General features: G+C 48.0%; 1 pseudogene; it reads right to left on the reverse strand.

The window, feature by feature from the left end:
• Positions 1-6,117: 6,117 nt before the first annotated feature.
• The window catches only part of LOC112110380, an 18,541-nt pseudogene continuing 2,509 nt past the window's right edge, over positions 6,118-22,149 (reverse strand).

Consider the following 22,149-nt stretch of genomic DNA (forward strand, 5'->3'; position numbering starts at 1 on the left):
TCCCCATGTTAACAATTGCGCTAGTTGCCACCATGATGTTGTGCAATCAGCGCAACGAAGCTTGTGGCAGTGGGATGGGTCATAAGACATTAGGTCATGACCAACACTGGATCAGTATGGGAAGGCCTACTGCTGTAGGCTACTGTTACGCAAGCAGTTTGGACTCTGACAGGAGACCTGTATGAAACTGACATCACACACTGGGCATTATTTTTTCCTCCAAAAGCAACTACAGATGTTAGCTTTAGGACCCTTCCATGTCCTAGCTTAGCTGTGCTATTGCTAAGACACCTGAGTATCACCGTGATATCTGAGCATCTGTGGAAAGCAGCAAGAGGGAGATGACGAGTGTATCTTCCTCTTTTTGCCTCCCCACAATTCTGAGCTGTCTATATTTATTGTGTTAACGCGGTTCTGGGTAGTTTCAATTATATGTAATTTTAAATTTCTTGCATTCCATGAGTTCAGTAACTGAGGGTGAGTGAGGCAGTAAATGAGTGCCAATCCGCTTGGTCATTGCAATGTGTGCGTGTATTACACACACACACACACACACACACACACACGAAGGTCGGCATCCACACCAGCAGCTCTGATTGCTTCCTCCTTTTCCTTTAAAGGCTGCTTAGATCTTTATACATGTCATCCTGACTGAGCTGTGAGTCACAAAAATGCAAGTGTCTCAAGGACTGACAGCTAAAAGTTTGATTTCAATAGAAAAATGAATAGACTCCAAGAAGTCTCATCCTCTGCCCTTCCTTTGACCAGCCAAGGGCATTTTAAGAAAAAGGGATGAGGAGTAGAAATCCGGGAAGCAGGTCTTCCCAAACCTATGCACTGATGGAGCCCAACATACCTTACAAAGAGTGAGTGAAATCCTGGCCCTGCTGAATGCAATGGGCGTCCTGCCATTGACATCAGAGGGGCCCGGATTTCACCTGGTGTGTCTGGCAGAATGTTAAGCACTAATATTAAAGTATAATTTATAGAACACATGCCCCGCTGTGGTACTTTCCCAAGGTTTTCTTTATTGCTTAGGTTGCATAAGTAAGTTGTGCATGTTTGGTTTTTAGCTTCCTTTTATTAGCACGGGGGCTCTGGGTTTCATCCAAATGGACTTTGACTTAAATTTTCAAAAGTGATTTTGGGGGACATTTTTTTAAAAGGGCCTGATTGTCAGAATGTGCAGAGCATCTGCTCTCTCAAAGGCTGTCAAGCCAGCACCCACAAACTGAGCCCCACCCCACCCCCCCACAAATCACTAGTAAATGGGTATGTGCACAACTGCCTGCTCCTAGGTGGAATGTCACCTGTTTGACAGGTTCCCATCAGGGGCCAACCTAGAGGACCAGCACCTGAGCAGCTGGAGAGGCCTTTGGCTTTGCAGATGTACTGCAACTTCCAAATAGAAGCAAATCCCTTTACATGGACTAGGGTTTAATTCAGTTGGTGTGTCAGTCCAGCCCTCTCCCGGCCAGCCTGAGGCTGGAGAGGGGCTCTCCTCCTGACATCTTGTACTGGAGTTCATGTTTACACCAGGAGGTTGGTCTTCACTGTTGCTGGCCTCACAGAAGTAGTTCCAGCACTAGCAGAAAAGCTTTAGGGATCTAATCTGGCTCCAGTTGAATTCAGTGGCCAAAGTAAGTGTTTTCAGGGGGAGGTGAATTAGCCTCAAGGGGCTGCTTGCCTATAGCATGAGGAGGAGATGGACAAGGGCAAGAGAAGGGATTGGGGGGGAGGGGGAGACATGAAAGCAGCAGGTCAAGGCGAGCAGGGGTGAAAAGAGCCCCACACACAACTGGCAAGATGTGCCAAGCCCCTTCTCCCTCTTCTCTATAGAGCAGCAGCAGGTCTGGTGCCTCCCAGAGCTGTCTTCTAGCTCAGGTGTTGAAGACTTTAAGTAACATTTGACTTTATTAATATGCCTTTTTCTAATGTCATGTCTCATGCAGCCCCAGGGTGTTTGCACTCTCTGTAGAGCAGGCATTGCATTAACTGGGAGAGGATTGCACAGCCTGAGAACACTCCCTGGTTAAGGAGATGGTAGCCTGACAGGGCCTAACTTGCGTAGCAATGTTAGTGCAGTGTGGGGGTGGGATGGATGAGTCACAAGCAGGGTCGTGGGTTTTATGGAATGTGTCTAGACATTGCAAAGGAGTCAGAGTCTCGCTCATGTGAGCGTGTATAGCTCCAGCCAAGTCAATGCAGCTCCAGAACCGGCCCACTGAATTTAATTTAGGCAGAGAGTGAAACCTCTGGAGCGCAGGGGTTCTCAAACTGGGGAGCGTGACCCCTCAGGGGGTCACAAGATTATTTCGGGGGGTGGTTGCGAGCTGTCAGCCTCACACATGTCGGGGCTCCGGCTGTCAACCCCCAGGTGTGCTAGGGCTCCGGCTGTCAGCCCAAGCCCTTTACAGCTGGGTGGCTGGAGAGCAGGGGCTGCTGGCCAGGCTCCCAGCTCTGAAGGCAGCAGCTGTGCAGAAGTAAGGGTGGCACAGTATGGTAAGGGGGGGGGGGGGGCCACTTTTTTGGGGGGGGGGGGGGACACCAGAGTGAAAAATTTTTGCGAAGAGCGTCACAGCAAAAAAAAGTTTGAGAATCCCCGGATTTGGGAATTGGCTGGCCGGGAAACTGGGAAAGGGCCCCCCCCCCCCCACCCCATCTACAGTGCAGCTCCTGTCCAAGCACAACTGTATGTCGGTGTTGGTCTGACTGCACATGTCATGCTGCACAGTCATGTTTGTAGCCGTATAGGGACAGCTATCCCACGCTGACTCAGCGGCTGGGGGAGAGGGGCAGAAGATTGTGGGTGTTTAATAAGGCCCAATGAGCTTTAGGGCAGGCTGACCTCCCACCCACACAGCGAGGAGGCAGGAGAACTGGCTGGCATTGCACACACGGTTAGGTGGTTATCTGCTGTAACGAGGAAGGACCATTTAGAACCTAGTTACAGCCCAATAATGATGCTCATGAGAAAAATCAAAGCATGGTGTATCCAACATGATTACGTTGCCAACAGCGTGTGTGAACATGAACTGGGTAGGGAGGCAGCCGCAGTACAAGCTGTACGGTAGAAGGGCCTCTCGCTATTGCCATGAAATGCCAAGCTGATCCGAGTTGGGTGCTACAGATTATTCTGCCTTTTTAGTAACATGACCCTTGTGATTTGATTTTAAAGTGCCTAACTCGCATCAATCACAGATTCAGGGGGGATTTATTGTGTTCTCTCACACCCCAGTTGTGATCATGGGAGTTCCACACAAAGCAACACGTTAAAGCCTTTCATTTTCCTTCTCTCCAAAACTTGGACAGCAGAAGGAAGTAGGAAACAAAAGGACACTAATGACCAGCTTCTTCGTGCTAAGTCAGAAAATCAAATTTCATGGCTCAGCATCTGCACTGCACCTTTGGGAGGCAATCAATGTGGGTGTGTTAATTAAATATGGATTTTTGTAGTGTACTTTTTGGTACTTGGTTAATTACTGCTCCTTCCCATATGATGGAATAAACGGGCTGCTTCCCCAGAGGTTGTAAACGGGCATAGCTCTCCTGACTCAAATAATGCTTTCAGCAAATCCGAAGACCCGGAAGTTCTGGTTCTTCATTAACAGGCGTGAGGTGAATAATGTTTCTTAGTGAGGAAACAGGGCCTTGATCCAAAGCTTAACAGGAGCCTTTCCAAAGGCTTTCAGTGGGCTTTGGATCCAGCTGCTAATGTTGAAGGTATCACAAAATCTGAAAGCTTCTTTCCGTCTTGATTTAAGAAATGTTTCTTAGAACCGTAATTGAGGTGAACTGTAATTCTGTTCTAACACCAGGTCAGTTTTCATATTTTGTGCCCATTTCTTGTGTGTATTCTGAGTAGTGCAAACCTTTCAGCTACTGATGTGAGCGAAGCTCTCTGTTCACATTGCCTGTGCCGATGCATAGATAAGTGCCCTTTTCCCCTCTTGGGTCTGTGTAAATAAACTAACATTCCACTGTCCTCCATTGGGTGGAAATTGTTTATTGCACAACACCGCCAGTACACACACTGCAAACAGTGAAATGCATCCTGCTGTACAGAGCACTTAAGAGATTGCTTAGCGTGGCGCTCAACACGCTAAGAGTCTTGGCTAAAAGGAAGTCCTTCCCAATGGATCTCTCTTGAGCAGGCCCAGTCATTTGTCCAAGATACTCTGAAATAAGAAAGACAGTGAGTAACTGCAGAGTTGCAGCTTCTGTTGCTAGAAAGCAAAGAAACTTGAAGTTTAAGCAGCCCAAAGTTTGGGAGTATTTGGCTCTGGAGTTTCAGTTCCGAACCCTACTTGAATAGAAAAAAACATCAAGTTGTCAGACTACCAGCCCCAGAGCTCCCCTCGGGCGTGCAAGAGGTACACAGTGCCAGTCCCTGGAGCGCTGCCTCGTTCAGTAACAGGGGAAAACAGAATTTGAGTAAAATCAAATAAACCAAACCTCAGCCTGGCTCTATGGTGCTGTTCACAGCACAGCATTTCCATCTTCCAAGTGAAAAATCCAGGGGGGGGGGGGGGGGGGCCCCCCCCCCGTGCCAGACTGTGCAGCACACGTTGTACTGGGGGGCTCCAAAGCCTGAAGCAAGACCTGCTCCTTTTCACTGACCAATTCAACAGCCATAGTGAGAAGACTTGGAAAAGTGCCTTTAGTGAGTGCATGCGCAGCTAAGGATGTTCACAGGTGCATCCAGCTCCCAAGACAGCAGGGTTCCCCTTGGTTGGTAATGCAACCAGTGCAGTTCCACGGGGCAAGAGGGGAGAAGTACACAAGGGGTACACACGCCACGTGGGGCGGCCAAGCTCTGCAGGGGCTCCCTGCAGTGGTGGGATTGCTGCCACCTGGGCTGAAGTAGCCTCTAGACATTGGCTTCCAAATCACACCGAGGGTTTGGGGAGGAAAAGCCGCTTCCTTCATTCTCCCCCTTGCCCACAACCAAGTTTTCCTAGTGCCCAGCCAGCCCAACTACGCAGGCTGGGAACTGGGAAAAATTATTGGCTGCCCTGGAACAGTGACCAAGGGCTGCCACCGCACAATGCTTTTACCAAGGGCAGGCTGGGAGCTCGACCATCCACAAGGCCATCGGCAAAGCGATGCTGCTACAGTGTTTAACTTCCATTTCTCTTTGCTCCTTACGTAACCCCCATTAACTCAGGCCCTTCACAGGCTCATTGTGTGACAATTCCATGGGAATCTCCATGGGGAGGTAACGCCTTGGAGAACCGAGGCCTTAGAGTATAAACGCCTTGGGGCATAATTTCCCTGTCACCCCATATATGCCAATGGCGCTATGATCTAAATAGTGCTTAGTACCACAAGGATGGGCTCCAATTACACACCGATTACACATTTAAAGGAATTGACTTCTATGGATTTAGACTCTAACATGCCATCGCCCAAGTGCTTTTTATATACATCAAGGACGGGGCTTTCAAAGTCCACTGGGGATTTAGATGCCCAAAATCCCCATCTGTTTTAAAAATCTCAGCCTAAACATACAGCGTCTCAAGTCATTTAGGAATAACACTGAGAGACGCAGAAAGATTGATAAGGAAGAGGGGCAGCGACAGAGAGGCATCCTTCAAGTTAGCTGTATTCCTTAACAAAGAAGGACGAATGCTGAGACAGGACGATTGACATTGGAATCACAAGGTGAGGTTCCATGGCTTGTGTTATGCAGCCGGTCTGGCTAGATCACATTGCTCTGTTCTGGGCTTCAAACAGATGGCTCTATGAAGCCTATCTGACCAGTGTTCCAGAGTGGGTATGTTCTGACTGGCTCCCTCATTGTTCTAGGACCTGCTCTAATTCCCATTAAAATCAATGGAAAAATGCCATCTATCTATCCCTATGGCCTCATCATCATTGTATCTGAGAGTATCAGTCAACAGATCATTACTGCACCTGGGAAGTAGGGATGGGATATTATTTCCATATTACAGATGGGGACCTGAGGCACAGAGAGGCTAAGTGACTTGTCCGAAGTCACCAGGAATCCAGAGCACAGCAGGGAATTGAACTTGGGTCTTCCAAATACCAAGTCAGTGCTTTAAACCACTGGGCCATTCTTCTCATTGACCATGATGGGAGCTGGCGTGGGCCATGTTAGCGCAAGCCCAGCTCCCCACAACAGGAAAAGAATAGAAGCCAAAAGCCAAGAACAGAACACAAGGAGCAAAGCTGCCACCGAGTTACCTGGCGATTGATGTGGATGCTGCTGGGACCGAAAGTTGTAGTCCCGTAGCTAGTGACATAATAGTGAGCAGGGGGCGGGGGCTGCGGAACCTCCAGGTCACTTGGAACTGAAAGGAAAGAGGAGGAGACATCAGCCCACCCTGCCACAGCCAGGGAGGAATCCCAACACCCCCCCACCCCACTGACCATGTAAAGTGCTTGACACATTAACTCATCCCTCCTGGCAATGGAGGCAGAGCCTCAGCCGGTGCCAACTGGCATAGCTCCATTGACTTCAGTGTAGCTAGGGAGATTTATACCAGCTGCGCATCTGCCCCAGAACGTGAGAGGCGGATAAGCAGGGACACACAGAAGCCTGTCGACCAGGAACAGCCAAGGGGCCAGCAAGAACTGGCCACCCAGTCACAGTGGTCTTTAAATAAAAGAGTGGGGAAAAAATTGTTCAGAAAAACTTGGGAGTTTATTAGAAGCAGTTCTTAACACAGGGGAGCTGCCTGTCAGAGATGGATTGTAGGACACTGCATTGTCAGGCCTTTTACAGATGGGGAAACTAAGGAAAAATAGGTTATGTGGGTCAGGTCAGGGCAGAGCTGGGATTGGAACCCAGATGCCCCAATTCCCAGGCCTTTGTTTGTTGTAACCACTGGACCATGCTTATTGTCATGCTTATCTGATTACAGTCGTGCACTTAGAAGACTCAACTGGGATCAGGGTGCTATTGTGCTAGGTGCTGTGCAAACACTGCGAATGACAGGCCCTGCCCCAAACAACTTATGAGCTGTGCTAATAACACAGAGGAAGTATTAGCACAGGACAGAAAGATGACTCGGGGTATGTCTACACAGGGATAAAAAAACCCAGCAGCTGACCCCAGGCTCCAGGGCTGAAAAATTTCTGTGTAGACATTCAGGCTCAGACTGGAGCCCAAATGTTGGGACCCTGCGAGGAGGGAGGGTCCCAGAGCTCCAGCTCGAACCCGAATGTCTACACAGCAATTTTTAGCCCTGCAGCCCGAGCCCAACAAGCCTGGGCCAGCCGTGGCCATGCCGTAGGGCTGTTATCCCTGTGTAGATATACCCTCAGTAACTGCTTGTACAGGGACACACAGGAAATCCTTCTGCCTTCATCTTGTGGGTTAAACTGACCCCTACACTATAGCAGGATTACAACCCTCTGCCCGTACCTTTGGGTAAAAGCAGCTCAGTTTGAAACCGATGGCCACATGTTCCACAAGTTTTAATTTCTTCCTTCGTCCTTAAAATAAAAAGAAAGGAAAAGAAAAAAAACACTAATTAACAAAGCGCCACTAAACACCTTTACAGCCATGGAAGACTCTGGGATTCCAAAAGGGGCACTTCTGAAAAATTGCTCTTTCTAAAATGTTATGGACAAAAAACAGAAAGAGAAAATGTTTCCCGTGGTCTAAAGGGAGGATTCTGTAGTTGAGATACTAGACTGGGATTCTGGGGTTTATTCCCAGCTCTGCCACAGGCTTTCTAAGGGACCTTTGCCAAGCCACTTAAAATGAAGATTACATAGCAGCAAATGGGAGTTCTTTGAGATGAACCTCATATTCCTGCTTGTGGGACCAAGGCACCCAGGCCACAAGCCGGTGGCAATAGTGGAGTGGGAATATGCAGAGGTCACTCAAAGAAGGACCACAGTTTTCAAACTGAGGTGTTTAAATACAGATGTAGGCTCCCATTTCCAAAAGGGCTCAGAGTTGTTCCCATTCAAGTCACCGTCCACTTCAAGAGCAGAGTTAGGCCAGGCTCAGTGCTTTTGAAAAATCCCACCCATAATCATATTTACACACCACAATCAAAGTGGCTCAATTTTCAGAAGCACTCAACTCCCAGTGGAGTCAATGAAACTTCAGAGGCACTCCAGCCCTTTGAAAGACAGTCTGCTTTGGTTTGGATGCTTAAATATGGATTTAAGGCCTGATTCAGCAACGATTAGACCAGGGGTAGACAACCTGTGGCATGTGAGCTGATTTTCAGTGGCACTCACACTGCCCGGGTCCTGGCCACCAGTCCGGGGGGCTCTGCATTTTAATTTAATTTTAAATGAAGTTTCTTAAACATTTTAGAAACCTTATTTACTTTACATACAATAGTTTAGTTATATATTATAGACTTATAGAAAGAGACCTTCTAAAAATGTTAAAATGTATGACTGGCATGCAAAACCTTAAATTAGAGCGAATAAATGAAGACTCAGCACACCACTTCTGAAAGGTTGCCGACCCCTGGATTAGATGCTGAATGATTAGCTGTCTGAGGCAGGGACTGTCTGTTCTGTGTTTGTACAGCACCTAGCACAATGCGACCCATGACGAGGGTTTGTAGGAGCTACTGCAATACAAATAAATAATAATAATAAAGTGAAACACACACTTAAGTGCTTTGCTGCATAGCCGTATAAGTGCCCAATGTTGGACACCCAAGTTTGAAAATTGTGTCCTTAACCTCTTGGTGCTCCTGTTTCTTGTTCTGTAGAACAGGGTTAGTAGTTATTTGCTTCACTGGCATGTAGTGAGGATTCAGACCTTTGTAACTTGACTTGCACTGCTCTGATGGAAGGTATTATAGACATGCAAAGAATGGGTTTTTTTAAGAACTGATCACCATTTGTACTGTGGTAGCAGGTGCTCACAGTACACCCCCATCACTGGTGTTTCCTGTAGGCAGAATAGGTTACGGGACATACGTACACCGTGTTCTTGTCGTCCACATCTGGCCAGAAAAATTCTGCAGGACATCCTGCCGTTCGACAAGGCGCCTTCATGCACATGTGGAGACCAGGCCACTCCTCTGAGAGCTTCCGGATGATGAAGATGATCGCCATGAAAAAATCCCATGTGAACCGGAATTCTTGAGATGAATAAGGGAAAGAACTGGCTGCTGTTAATCATCAGAGTTACCTGGACTGAGTCAGCCCATTTAGACCACAAATGGTAATGGGTGAGCAAGAGTTACTTGTAGGCTGGGTTATAGGCAAACAGTTGCGCCAGCTGGGTTCTTTCCAATTCACCCAGACTAGACACCCTTTAGGAGCAATTTAAAGATGAACCAAAAAACAGTCCCCAAAAGCCACGTTGTGCCCTTCTTTGCTTATTATTTGTATTGCCGTAACACCGAGCAGCCCCAGGCATAGACCAGAACCCCGGGGTGCTAGGCGCTGTATAAACAGAACAAAAAGATGGTTCCGACAGCGCTTATGGCCTCAAACTTTTATTAAAAAGTATTTTTCTGCTTTTATTCCCATTATGGTAGTGAGGCCCTTCTTTCTGCTAGAGCACCAGAAAACTGGTAGGCCTATGACACCAAGACACTGAGCAGTTTGGGGGGGAGGGAATGTTTAAAACTCTTTTAGGAGGGGATGGTTGTGCTAGTCAATGTCTGTGTAACTCAAACATCAAGAAGAGGCGTTCTTTTTGTGAAAGCTTCAATCTGACTCTCCCCTTTGAAGGCTGAGAAAATTCTGTCTCCAACCCTCCAGCAAAAACAGGATTTGAGGATATTGCTCCTCATTCTAAGGTAAAACATACAACTTAATGAAAGGGAGCAGGAGTTTACTTTGAAAAATCTCAACCAGATCTTAAATGTGGAATCAGTCTCGTGTCATTCCATGCCGTTTATTTTGAGAGAGACACTGTGGGACCCCAATTTCATTAAGATCTTGGGAACACCCAAATCTTTAAGAAGTTGGAAGTTCTATTAATCGGGGTTTCCCCAGGTTAGAGAGAGATGCTCCAGTGGGACAGGCCAGGGGAAGTCACATGGTTCTCTGTAGGTTAGGGAGCTTTGGAGAGTTCAACCCTCGGGGAGACAACCAATCTGTGGCTAATCAAAAGTGGGGATCATACTGTACATGCCTTGGCCCAGCATGCAACACAGGTGCCAGTTTGTTTAGCGGGGTTTGGGTGCAGTGCAAGAGAGCAGATGGGAAGGGGACAACTGCCCTCCAATCCCAGGCTAGGGAAGCCAAAGAGAACATACTCAGGAGAGAAATCAGTGTCTGGGGCTTCACTCTCACCTGTCCTTTGCACTGGCTTTCTGCTCCGGAGTTCAATATAACTATAGCCCTTCTGGTTGTTCTCTTTGATCAGCAAGGGTTTGCCACTGCATATAAGCAGGCACGTGACCTTCGCAACCCAGTGGGCCGAATAGAAGGAGCAAGCTTTCACCATGAGCCTGCAATGAGATTGGAGAGAGATATTAGCCAAAAGATTGAGACAGTTCTGCCCTCCAGCTCCAGTATCATGGAAACTATTTTAAGCCCCACCTACTGCCGGAATATATGTAGCCAACCCCAGGTGGGTCGACAATGGGGACTGAACCAGGACCTCTCATACTGTATTAAAAACATGAGCCTCTACCGCTGGAGCAAAAGGACTGAGTCCCATTGCTAGCAGCTGTAGCAGACCCATTAAGAGAGCTGGTTGAGAATTTTTCTACTCAACATGCAGATTCATCAGAACCAAAACTTTTTGTGAAAATGTTCCAGATTCAACAAAACTCATCAGCAAAGGTCTTCGGATCCAGGATGGAATTTCTGGTCAAAAATCAGACCAAGTGCCCAGAATAGTCCAGAGCTCAGGGTTGAGGCAAGTCCCTGGCTTTAACTGATTCAGAGTAGTGTCTTGAACCTGGATCTCCGTATCCCAGGTCTGTGCCTTAATCACTGTTGGCTAGTCTGGGGTGGGAGGAGCCTCTGTCTCTTTTTGCACAACCGATTTTGAAAGATTTTGTATTTGTTCCACATCAGAACAAAAACCTCCAAAACCGCTGAATTTTTGCAACAATTGAAATGTTTTCTGGACTGCCCTACTCATTAACCCAGTGCTACTCAGACTGAAGCTCGCAAGCCACAAGGGGCTCTTTCTTTAATGCGTCTCCTGTGTCTCTTTGCAGCACATGATATTAAAACACTGATTTAATTATTCACCAATCTACGTTATTAACCAATCAGGATGTTTTTACTATTTTATTAATCAATTGTAGTTGATAAAATACTAATACTTGATCAGTCATTTTGCTGAGAGAGTGAGTGAGCATGCGTGTGTGTACACACTTTGATAAAGTTCCTCCTCTACCTTGGTGGGTCCTGCGCTTATTGGTGGATTTTGCTCGCTTCAGAGATTCACAGTAACCTTCAGTTTGGTCACTTTCGTGGCTGAAATATGCTGTTCACTCAGACAACCTCATCACTGGCCAGTATGGGGAAAAAAGAGTAAAAAATAATCCCCGCAGTTTCTGCTGATCCACCACGTGGGTTGGGGAACAGCCCAGAGACCTTCCCCTCTGGTGGAACCTCCTGTGTTGGATCAGGAGTTGGGAGGTTTGGAGGGAACCCGGGCCCGCCCTCTATCCCGGGTTCCAGCCCAGGACCCTGTGGATCGCAGCTGTCTAGAGTGCCTTCTGGAACAGCTGCGCGACAGCTACAACTCCCTGAGCTACTTCCCCATGGCCTCCTGCCAACACCTTCTTTGTCCTCACCACAGGACCTTCCTCCTGATGTCTGTTAACGCCTGTACTCCACAGTCCTGCAGCAGCACATCCTCTCACTCTCAGCTCCTTACGCACACCTCACTAACTGGAGTGAGAGCCTTTTTAAACCAGGTGTCCTGATTAGCCTTAATTAATTCTAGCAGCTTCCCAATTGGCTACAGGTGTCCTAATTAGCCTGCCTGCCTTAATTAGTTCTAGAAAGTTCCTGAGTGTTCTGGAATAGTCCCTGTTATCTTACCCAGGGAAAAGGGACCTGCTTAACTTGGAACTAATGTATCTACCTTCGACCACTCTCTTGTAGCCATCTGGCCTGACCCTGTCACAACACACACAGTATATATTATATAGTATATAATATTTAGTGTATATATACACACTAGATCAGGGGTCAGCAACCTTTCAGAAGTGGTGTGCCGAGTCTTCATTTATTCACTCTAATTTAAAGTTTCACGTGCCAGTAATACATTTTAATGTTTTTAGAAGGTCTCTTTCTATAAGTCTATAACATATAACTAAACTATTGTTGTATGTAAAGTAAATAAGGTTTTTTAAATGTTTAAGCAGCTTATTTAAAATTAAATTAAAATGCAGAGCCCCCCGGACTGGTGGCCAGGACCAAAGCAATGTGAGTGCCACTGAAAATCAGCTCGCGTGCTGCCTTCGGCACGTGTGCCATAGGTTGCCTACCCTTGCACTAGATATTTCCCAGTCATACTTTTAAATATGAATATATTGTACTATAGTAAATGAAACAATGAATTCACGCTCCTGTGGCTCTTTTGGGTAATGTTGATCCCTTATTTGACTCCTGAATCACTGAGGTCCGGGTATCATTGCACTATCCTCTTCTGAGGATCAGCCACTAGAGGATGACAAAGACTCAATCTCCTAGTGCAAAAACAACGATGAGTCCTTGTGGCACCTTAGAGACTAACAAATTTATTTGGGCATAAGCTTTCGTGGGCTACAGCCCACTTCATCAGATGCATGGAGTGGAAAATACAGGAGCAGGTATAAATACATGAAAGGATGGGAGTTGCCTTACCAAGTGTGAGGTCAGTCTAACAAGACAAATCAGTTAACAGCCCGATACCACCAAGGGAGAAAAAATAATTTTTGAAGTTGTAATGAGAGTGGCATCTCTCTCACACACGCAAATTCACTCACTCATTTGTCTCTCTTTCTTGCTGGCTTTTCCTTCCCTTCTAGCCCTGGAAAGGCCAGCAGTCAAAAGCTTCTTCCTAAAGTAAATAGCTGCCCCATGCATTGGACAGCCTGGGTGCTTGGTACACGTTGGGTAGCTAATAATCCCACAGGCAAACTGCAATATTATTAGTATGGATGGATTCATACATGCATCTTGGGGAGTGCCTCTTCCTGCTTCTCTCACTCTTGATGCAGCAAGATGACACTGATTTGAACAAGCTACCCTGCCAACATGGATCCTTTGGGTACAAATCACTTCTTTATGCAGAGATAAGAGACTTTAGAATGGATTGTTGAGTCTGCCATTCATTTTCTGGAAGGGAAGAAATGCCCTGGGCTCTAAAGCACTGTTCAGCGAAGAGGCCCAGCTTCCCCACCAGCTGTTAACAAAACCCCTCAATGCTCTAAAAGCTGCATGAACTGAAGCTTGGGGGCCAATTAAAAGTTACCACCAAACCAAGACACTCCACTGCACATGCTTCACCCTTAGGGGACAGGATGAGAGAACAACCAACAGGTGACAGATGCAGTCAGGTTGCTTAATGCACAACTGGAAGACACTCAGATACTACAATGATGAGCGCAGCATAAAAACCTGAACAGTGAGAATAGATTTAGATGTTCCTTTGAACATTGGGGAACCCCAGATCCTGACTGGATGGTATGATATGGCTGATAATTAACTCAAGAGGCGATGAAGCCGGATCACGAAAACATTGTGTCCAAACTCGTCCCAAGGACCGGGTGAAGATCAGTGTTTGTGAAGGTTCGGAAACGGGCTACCCTACAGGGTATAAGATCAACTGAACTGCAGGAGGAGGGAAGCTCACAACTTCCTTGTATTATGATGACCCTGATTCTCAGCCTCGCCCTCTCGGCTGTAAGCAGAGATCAGCCAGACAGGTAAATAGCTGGATTTGGTTTTTTGCTGTGCTAACTCACAAGTCACAGGCAGCCAGACTCACAGGGGAATGCAGTGACCCAGCAAGTCACCCAGGACTGTCTGAGCTCATGAGGCTAAGTAGAAGATGCACTCCTTCACCGTGGCATCCATAGTTTGGTTTTTGCCCCACAAAAGGGACGATTCCAAGGAGCTCACGCTAGGTAGAATGGCTGCCCTGTGGAAGTAGTTTGGGTGTGCTAGGCCATTGTGAAAGAGAATATGGCTCAGCAAATGGGATTATGAAAATGTCCTCTCAGTTTCCCTGTTCTCCCCTCCATAATGCTCACTGCGGTTACTTTGTTTGGCTCTTCTAGGCACTAATAGACGGCTTAGCGGACCCATAAAGGCTGGAGACCAGCGCCCCAGAGAACCCACCTCCCAGCACAAATCTCCACATTCATGTGGTTTGCCCACTCCCAGCTGTCAGGATTACTTGGACCAGAGCCAACCTTAGACATACGCAGCATATGCAGCTGCCTAGGGCACCATGAAATTTGGGGCACCAAATTGCCCCAAATTTCATGGTGCCCTAGGCTGCTGTGTGCTGCATACGCGGCAGCACCAGCCCTGTTCCCCGGCCGGCCCCCCCTGCAAGGGGCAGGGCCGTCCCTAGGGGGTGTGGGGCCCCAGACAACTCCCTCCACCCTGCCTCTTACCCTTCCCACCTGCTCCGCCCCTGGCCTGCCCCCATTCCACCTCTTCCCCCAGCAACCCCGCACTCACTGGCAGCAGCAGGAAGCGGAGCAACCCGGCCCCAGCCTGTTCTACTCCGCCAGCTCCCAGACACGGTGCTCCGCTTCCCGCCACTAGTGAGTGGGGGGAAAGGACTGCCCCCCGCACTCACCGGTGGCGGGAAGCGGAGAGACGCGGCCCCAGCCCGCTCTGCTTCCCTTGCCCCAGCCCCAGCCATATTGCTCGGGTTGGGGAAAGGACTGCCCCGATCTCACCGGCAGCGGGAAGCGGAGCACCGTGGCTGGTTGCTGGCGGAGTAGATCGGGCTGGGGCCGGGGTGAGGGAAGTGAAGCAGGCTGCTCCCGGCCCACCGCTAATCTCCCGGGCCACTCTGGGCCTGTGGGGCCCCCAAAAGTGGCCCCCCACAGCTCCTGCCTCCCAGACCCTGGGGGGGGAGGGAGACCTGAGGCCCCACACAGCCCCCTGCAGGGGGGCTGCATAGGGCACCCAAATGGCTAGGGACGTCCCTGACTGGGACACCCAAATGGATAGAAATAAAGCCATAGGGAGGCATGTCACCAAAACAATATGCAATGACTTACACATGCAATGCCAATCAACACAAATGGGAACCAGGCAGTATGAATCCCTGGGCAGTACACTGCTAACATGCCCTATTATTAATAATTTATATGACAGTAGCACCTGCAGGCCTCAGTTGAGTTCATAACCTTGTTGGGCCAGATGCAGTACCTACCCAAAGAGATGCAGTACTCACTCTCGGCAGACAGAGGGAGAATTATTCTTCCCATTTCACAGATGGAGAACTGAGGCTTGGAGAGATGAAGTGATTTGCCCAAGGTCACACAGAGTCTAGGAATTGAGCCCAGATCTCTTGAGGCCCAGTCCAGGGCCTTAACCACTAGGCCAACCTTCCTTTCGATCACTATGAATTAATGTGTTTGTTTATACCAGTACCAACAACATGCTTCCCAGACAGACAAGAAGGAATGACCCCTGCGCTGACGGGCTCCCCAGCTCAGGACATGCAGTCAGGCAGCAGCACATGGCCAACACAAGTGGGCTGGCTCGTTACCTTTGGAAGAAGCCCTCTGGGATCTCAGGTGAGAAGTAAGCCCGGATGTGGAGATCCTCTGGATGATCTCCTCCCCACCTCTCAGAAACCTCCTCGCTCTGGTTGAGATACGTGGGAAACAAGTAATAGGCCTCGCCGCAGTCCTGCGTTGTTTCCCATGGCTTCCCTGGCACAAACTCCCTGGCCCCTGGGTTGAGGTGCTTGGCATTCCTCACCTCCAGGCAGATCTCAAAGTGCTCCAGAAGGCTGAACAGCTTCCCCTTCTTGGCCTTGTGCCCCACCATCTCCTCAAAGACGTCCCTCATCCCTTCTGAGTAGAGCTGGTGCTTGACCAAGGCTCGCATGGCCCGCTGGCACAGCATGGCCTTCGACTTGAACGTCCACACCCAGTTGGACTGGTCTCGGATGGTAGCATGTTCTCCCACCAGCAGGTCCACGGAGATGCTCTCCAGCTGCTGCACCAGGCGATATCTAACAAGAATCTGAATGGGAAGAAACAAAAGCTCAGAGAGCCAGGGAAGATTTCAGTAATGGATGCAGCTTTGCTTAAGTACTTACAACACCCACATCACCATTTTATCTGAGGGCCTCACAGTCTTTATTGTATCTGTCCTCACAGCACCCATGAGGAGGGAGGGAAGTGCTCTAATCCCCATTTTATGCATGGACAACTGAAGCACAGAGAGACTAAGCAGCTTGTCCAAGGTCACAGAGGAAGCCTGTAGATGAGCAGGGAATTGAACCTGGTTCTCCCAAGTCCTCGGCTAGCACCCTATCCTCCCTCCTAGCCTCATCTCCCAGCAACACAGCAGGCACAAGGCTTCTCCAGCAATTGCAGGGAATGGGACCAGGGTCCTTCTACACAGCGCACACCAGCATGAGGAAAACAGAGGCCGTAGTTGAACTGAGCTGAAAAGGACTATTTTTAAAAAGGGGACAGGGGGAGGAGAATCCGAATCAGAGGCATTCATTTGCTCTTCAGGATACATTCAATGGCTATTGGATGGCTCCAAGAAACTGGGGAGAGGATCATCTAAGCCAGGTTGGTATGAGCAGGGTCTAAACTGTATTGTTAAATTTATTCACCAAAATCTGGGTTATTGCAGATAATGTACTATATGTATCTTATGACTTTTGAGCCAAACTTTGTGTTTGTGGATAATCTAAGCACTATACCCAGATGTATAAACACTCTTTCCTTAACCTGTGTATTATATAATTTTAACATGAGCTTTAATAAAATGTTTAAATCTGCTGGCTTTGAAGATGAATGAGAGGTCTCAGTCCAATTCCTAGTAGACAGTGTCCACATCACAGTGGTTAGATCAGGAGACTGGAATTAAGGACTCGTAGGTTCTATTCCTGTCCATGATTTGCTGCATAACCTTAGGTATTTTGCTTCCATTTACCTATAATGCTGAGTCTCTCTCACACAACTGTTAGGTGTAATTGATTGCTTGCAAAGTCCTTTGAGAAACAGAGCTGACTGGCCTTTGTAAGTGTAAGATCATCTCTGAGACTTGCCCCAGAAACCGAGGCATGGCTGGAGAGCAAAATAAGGCTTATTCTTTCCAAACCACGCATCACTCTTGTGCCTGGACAATGCCGTGCAGGGTGGCACGAAACAGAACACGCAGGGAGGCAGGACGCTGCTTCCCAGAGAAATAACCTGGTCATGGAGGGAGGGTTCTACAGGTACCCATGCACTTACCTTGAACATGGTTATCAGAAAGGCGGGCCGGAGAAAGATTGTGCTTTCCAGCTGCTTGATTTCTTCATACCATATAATCAGCCCAATGCGGTGGAGGTATCTCAGGATGTCCTGGAAAAGCTCTGTGCCCAGATGGCTCAGGTGCTCTCGGTGGGTGATTTCACTGAGTAAGTGGTTGAGGTCCATCATGCCTAGAGAGAACAGTATCATATGGAAACTACTAACACAGGGTTTCAAACAGCAGCTGAAATATCAGTGTGTGGGGCTGGCCCGAGGCGGAGTCCTAAAAGGGCCAATGTACATCAGTGCTAACGCATGACTTGGCAAATCCCACTCCAGGTCAAAAGCGACTTCTGGCAGAACTGGACACAGGAATCCCAAAGCACTGGGGAAGCGGAGTGCCTTTATTTGCATGACAGTACCCAGAGTGCTTTTCCAACTCTCAGCTATTTCACTGCAGGGCTGTGGTAGGAGTGTTCAGAACAAGCCAGAGGTAAGTAGATATGCACACGTATACAGATCTGTACCAGGCTCTTTGAAATGGTTACTGAAATACAGAGACCACCCTGTTATGGACCTAGTCCGGCAGTCCCTACTCAGACTAGTAGCTCCATTGAAGTCTAACCATTTACATGGGGAAGCGTTTGCAGGATCAGGCCCTCTTTGGCTGTGCGCTGCCAATATCATCCTCTAAGGAACGTAATGCAGCTCACTCTAGCCCAATGTAAATAAGAATGGACTTATTTACTCCCAGCGAACACAGAGTAGAGAGTCATCATCTGGGCTGCTACTCTTCCCCTTAATCCACACAATGCAGGAAGAGAAAATCCACACAAGAAGAACAGAGCTCTGAGATGGCATTTCAGCCTAACTTCTATTTCTGACATCCCCCTGGCTCTTGTAGGTTGAGCCAATAGGATCAGGCACAGGACAGATCTACACGGCAGCCAGGAGATCCTGTCTGCCTCCGGAATCTCCAGTTCTCAGATACGCTTTGCTCATTATCTCTAGAACCTCTCTAGGACTAGGCTAATCCAAGGTGGGCTATTTTAGAACATAACTAGGATGGCCATGTGTAGGGATAGTGCTGCTATGTTACTGGCTGGAAGCAGCAGAGCTCCTTGGTTACTAGACATACAGTGAAATCGCAGCCCCCATCATACTGAGACGGGAATAAATGGAAGACAGAATTGACTAGACATATGGTTAAATACTAACACTCTGCCCTGCAAGAGAATGGGGTTTGCGTCCCAATCTCTCACACCCTAGCTGTGCAGCACTTGGAACTGCTACAGACCACCACCTGCTTAGCTCCTAGACTGGAGACTGTGTTGAATCTCTGAACTGCCAACACATCTCCAGTGGAATAAGGAGCAGTGAGTTTATTGGGCATCAGAGGGAGTCCTTGGCCAGCCCTCCTTAGCCAAAAAGATGATGGTTGTGGCGTAGGTCCCCTAAAGCAGTGAACTCTCAGTGGGGAAGGGTGGTGGGGAGAAGAGAAGATCTATTGATACGTACCATATTCTGCTGTCTCCTCACTCTGCACAATATCTACAATTGCAGCTTCCACTTCCTTATAGACAGGGGGCAGCACTCGGATAACATTAGGAAATATTTCTTCATTCTTGACATGCTCCAAAATAGTAGTTTCAAGTTTTTTAATATCCCAGTAATCAGTGCAATTGATGGGAACAAGGTTTAAAATCTGGAACGAAAGAAAAACAGAGTCCAACAGCACTCCGTTACTACGGAACACTTAGGGCGCATGGTCCAGCTGGAACAGAGGGGGGATTTGGTTTCTATATAGCACCCGTATTCCTACATACAGGATTATACCATTTTTTGATTAAATGCAGTTAAAAAGTAGTTGCAGGCACTAAGCCTGCCCTCGAGCTATCCCCACTCCCTGGCCAGTTGTTGTGATTTTACAATCACACTTTCCTATATACTGTTTTTAAATGTTTCTCTCTCTCTTGCTGCTGTGCAAGAGACCCACACAAACAGGGGAAACTGACTGACTATACACAGGAACCAGGGAAACTGACCAGACATCATAATTAACTAATGAAAAGCTGATGAAGTAAGTGCAATGTTAAAAGCTATAAATAAGACTTTTTTGAAAAAAATCACAGAGAAATGGGGAAAAAATAGCTCTTCCCATGTACTACTGTCGGTAGTATTAAAGCACAATGCAGCAAAAACCCATGGGGAAAGACTACAGAAGGCAGAGGAGCAAACCACAGAGGTCATACGTCAGAAGACCACAGCAAACTCATATGCCATATTTTGTCTAGCTCAAGCCCGGATAGCATGTACTAGTACATAACAGGTACCACGGTTCTCTTCAGGTGGTGACGAAAGCCAAATGCTGACATTTTTGGTGGGTTGTGGTGGGCGTTTTGTCTGTCATTTATAAAGGTGTGAAGCAGCTAGTAATCAGGGGCTGAGAAGGAGGATTGCCCAATGGTTAGTGTGCTGGCCTAGGACTTGGAAGACCTAGGTTCAGTTCCCAGCTCTGCCACAGCTTCCTCTGTGACCTTGGGCAAGTCATGTCATTCCTTTGTCTCTCAGTTCCCCATCTGTAAAATGGGGATAATAGTACTTCCCTACCTCCCAGGAGTGTTGCAAGGATTAATATTAGAGATTGCGCCTACTACATGGGGCCCATATAGGTACCTTAGATAGATAGCAGTGTCCCAGAGGGATCTAATTTCATGGGAAGAATAAGCAGCAGGCACAGAGACACAGGAGCACTTTGAAAGATTCTGTTTCCATTAAGATGTCCCCAAGAACAAGAGATGGGGTGAGAGGGAAGAAAAGAGAAACACAGAACGTGTCAGAGGAAAAACAAAACAAAACTGATTTCTTAATAGTAAGGCAGACTGGACAGAATATTTTAAACTCTGAACTTGACAAAAAATTATGAATTTTGATGAAAAAGTGGGGGAGGAGTCAAAATTTGTTGCTAAATATTTCCCCCATCCTTCCCCTTTTTTGTCCATCTTGTTTTTAAATAAAGCAGCTCTACTAATACAGGTTTCCACAAAATTCACCATATAACGGTTCTTTATAGCCTGGGGGTACCCTGGTGATGGGCTCATGATCCAGAGATTAAATTAAAAGCAGAAATTTAGTTAACCTCCCTGGGGCTGAGCACTAGAATCTCCTTGGAGAAGGGACTGAGGCTCCCATTGGCCTGTGCACACCAATGGTGCTGTATAATAGCCAATCAATAGCCCTACAGTCAAGGTGCAGCTCTCCATCTCCTTCAGTCTGTCCCACTGATCCACGTAGAATTCAGACTCCTCACTGCTTTCCAGGTTGTTGATGAAGTGGGCGAGGTTTGCCCTCCTTTCCTCCAGCATGGCCTGGATCTTGCTCATGATGTCCCGCTTCTTTTCTTCCACTTCCTCCTCAGTGCAGCAGTCTGTGTGGGTTCCCACGGGCAGGACCACAGAGTTTGGGACTCGCATGAAGAGGTTATTGATCCAGAAGCCAACCAGCTCCCGGAAGATGTCATTATTGAGCTGGTACCTGGAAAAAAAATAAAATCAATCAAACCAACTCTCAGCCAGTTACTATCAATGCAGGGTGTGTCAATGTGCCCTGGGGGTCATCCTGAGGATTGAACACAGTGCTGCCAAAGTAAAAAGCGTACACCTCTACAGCTTGAAAGGACTGTCTCCTAACTAGGGTCTGTAGCTGACTCGTTTCCCCCTCTGGATGAGGCAGAGAAGAGGACAACATACACTGAACAGTGGGTTATCTCAACACCTTCCTCAAACAGCTGGTGTTGGATACATGAGACCAGATGATCATTCTATAGGCATGGCCCAACTGGTACAGACTCATACGTTCCACGCAGGGCCGGCTCTAGGTTTTTTGCTGCCCCAAGCAAAAACTTTTGGCTGCCCCCCGTCCCAGCCCTGGGCTCCTCGCCGCACCCCCCTGCCTCCCCAGCCCTAGGCTCTCACCCCCCCCGACCCGCACCCCCCAGCCCTGGGCTCTCTCCCCCCCGACTGCACCACACCTGCTGCCCCAGCCCTGGGCTCTACCCCACAAACACACACACCCACCCTGCCCCCCCACCCCCGGGTCCCCCCCCCCCCCCCACCTGCACCCTCCTTCCGCCGCAGCCCTGGGTCACTGGTAACTCGCTCCCAGGGCAGGTCATTCAGCAGGCGTTTTAGATGTGCACAGAACACAGACAGGACTGGTTCCCATATGGTTACAGAACTGCAGTAAAGTGGAACAATTTTCAGCTTGTGTGATTGGAGGATATCTGGATGCATATTATAAGACTGTCCTCCATAAATGAGGAAAAGTTGAGGTGCCTTTATTATTCTTTTGTTCCACTCTTTCTTTCTATGGGGAATTTGCCAATGCAATATCACTATCTTCCTTTTAAACAAACAAACAAACAAACAAACAAACAAACAAACAAACAAACAGTGGCTGTTGAAAATAGCAATTCCAGTCCTAATAACCACTGGGAAGCATTTCTTGCTCAATTTTATCCTACTTTTTCTACAGCAAGTTACAGTGGATAAGTATTTTTGATTTGGGAGAAATGAAGTAACAGCTGCCCAAACTGAGCCTGAGCACTCCTGAATTTTGAGGTGTTCAAATCTGGAAGGCAGGTGCTGGTGGGGGGGTGGGGGGGTTGTGGCTCCGCAGTGGAGCACGGCAGCATGTATGCAGCAGCGTGTCTGGCGCCGCACGAAGCCAGACACACTGGTCTGAGTGTCACGGTAAGGGGTCTGGGGGGTTGGAGAAGGGGTAGGGGGTTCCGGGGGCG

Source organism: Terrapene carolina, unplaced genomic scaffold, assembly GCF_002925995.2.
Source record: "Terrapene carolina triunguis isolate 2854851 unplaced genomic scaffold, T_m_triunguis-2.0 Scaffold250, whole genome shotgun sequence".
NCBI classification, from domain to species: domain Eukaryota; kingdom Metazoa; phylum Chordata; order Testudines; family Emydidae; genus Terrapene; species Terrapene triunguis.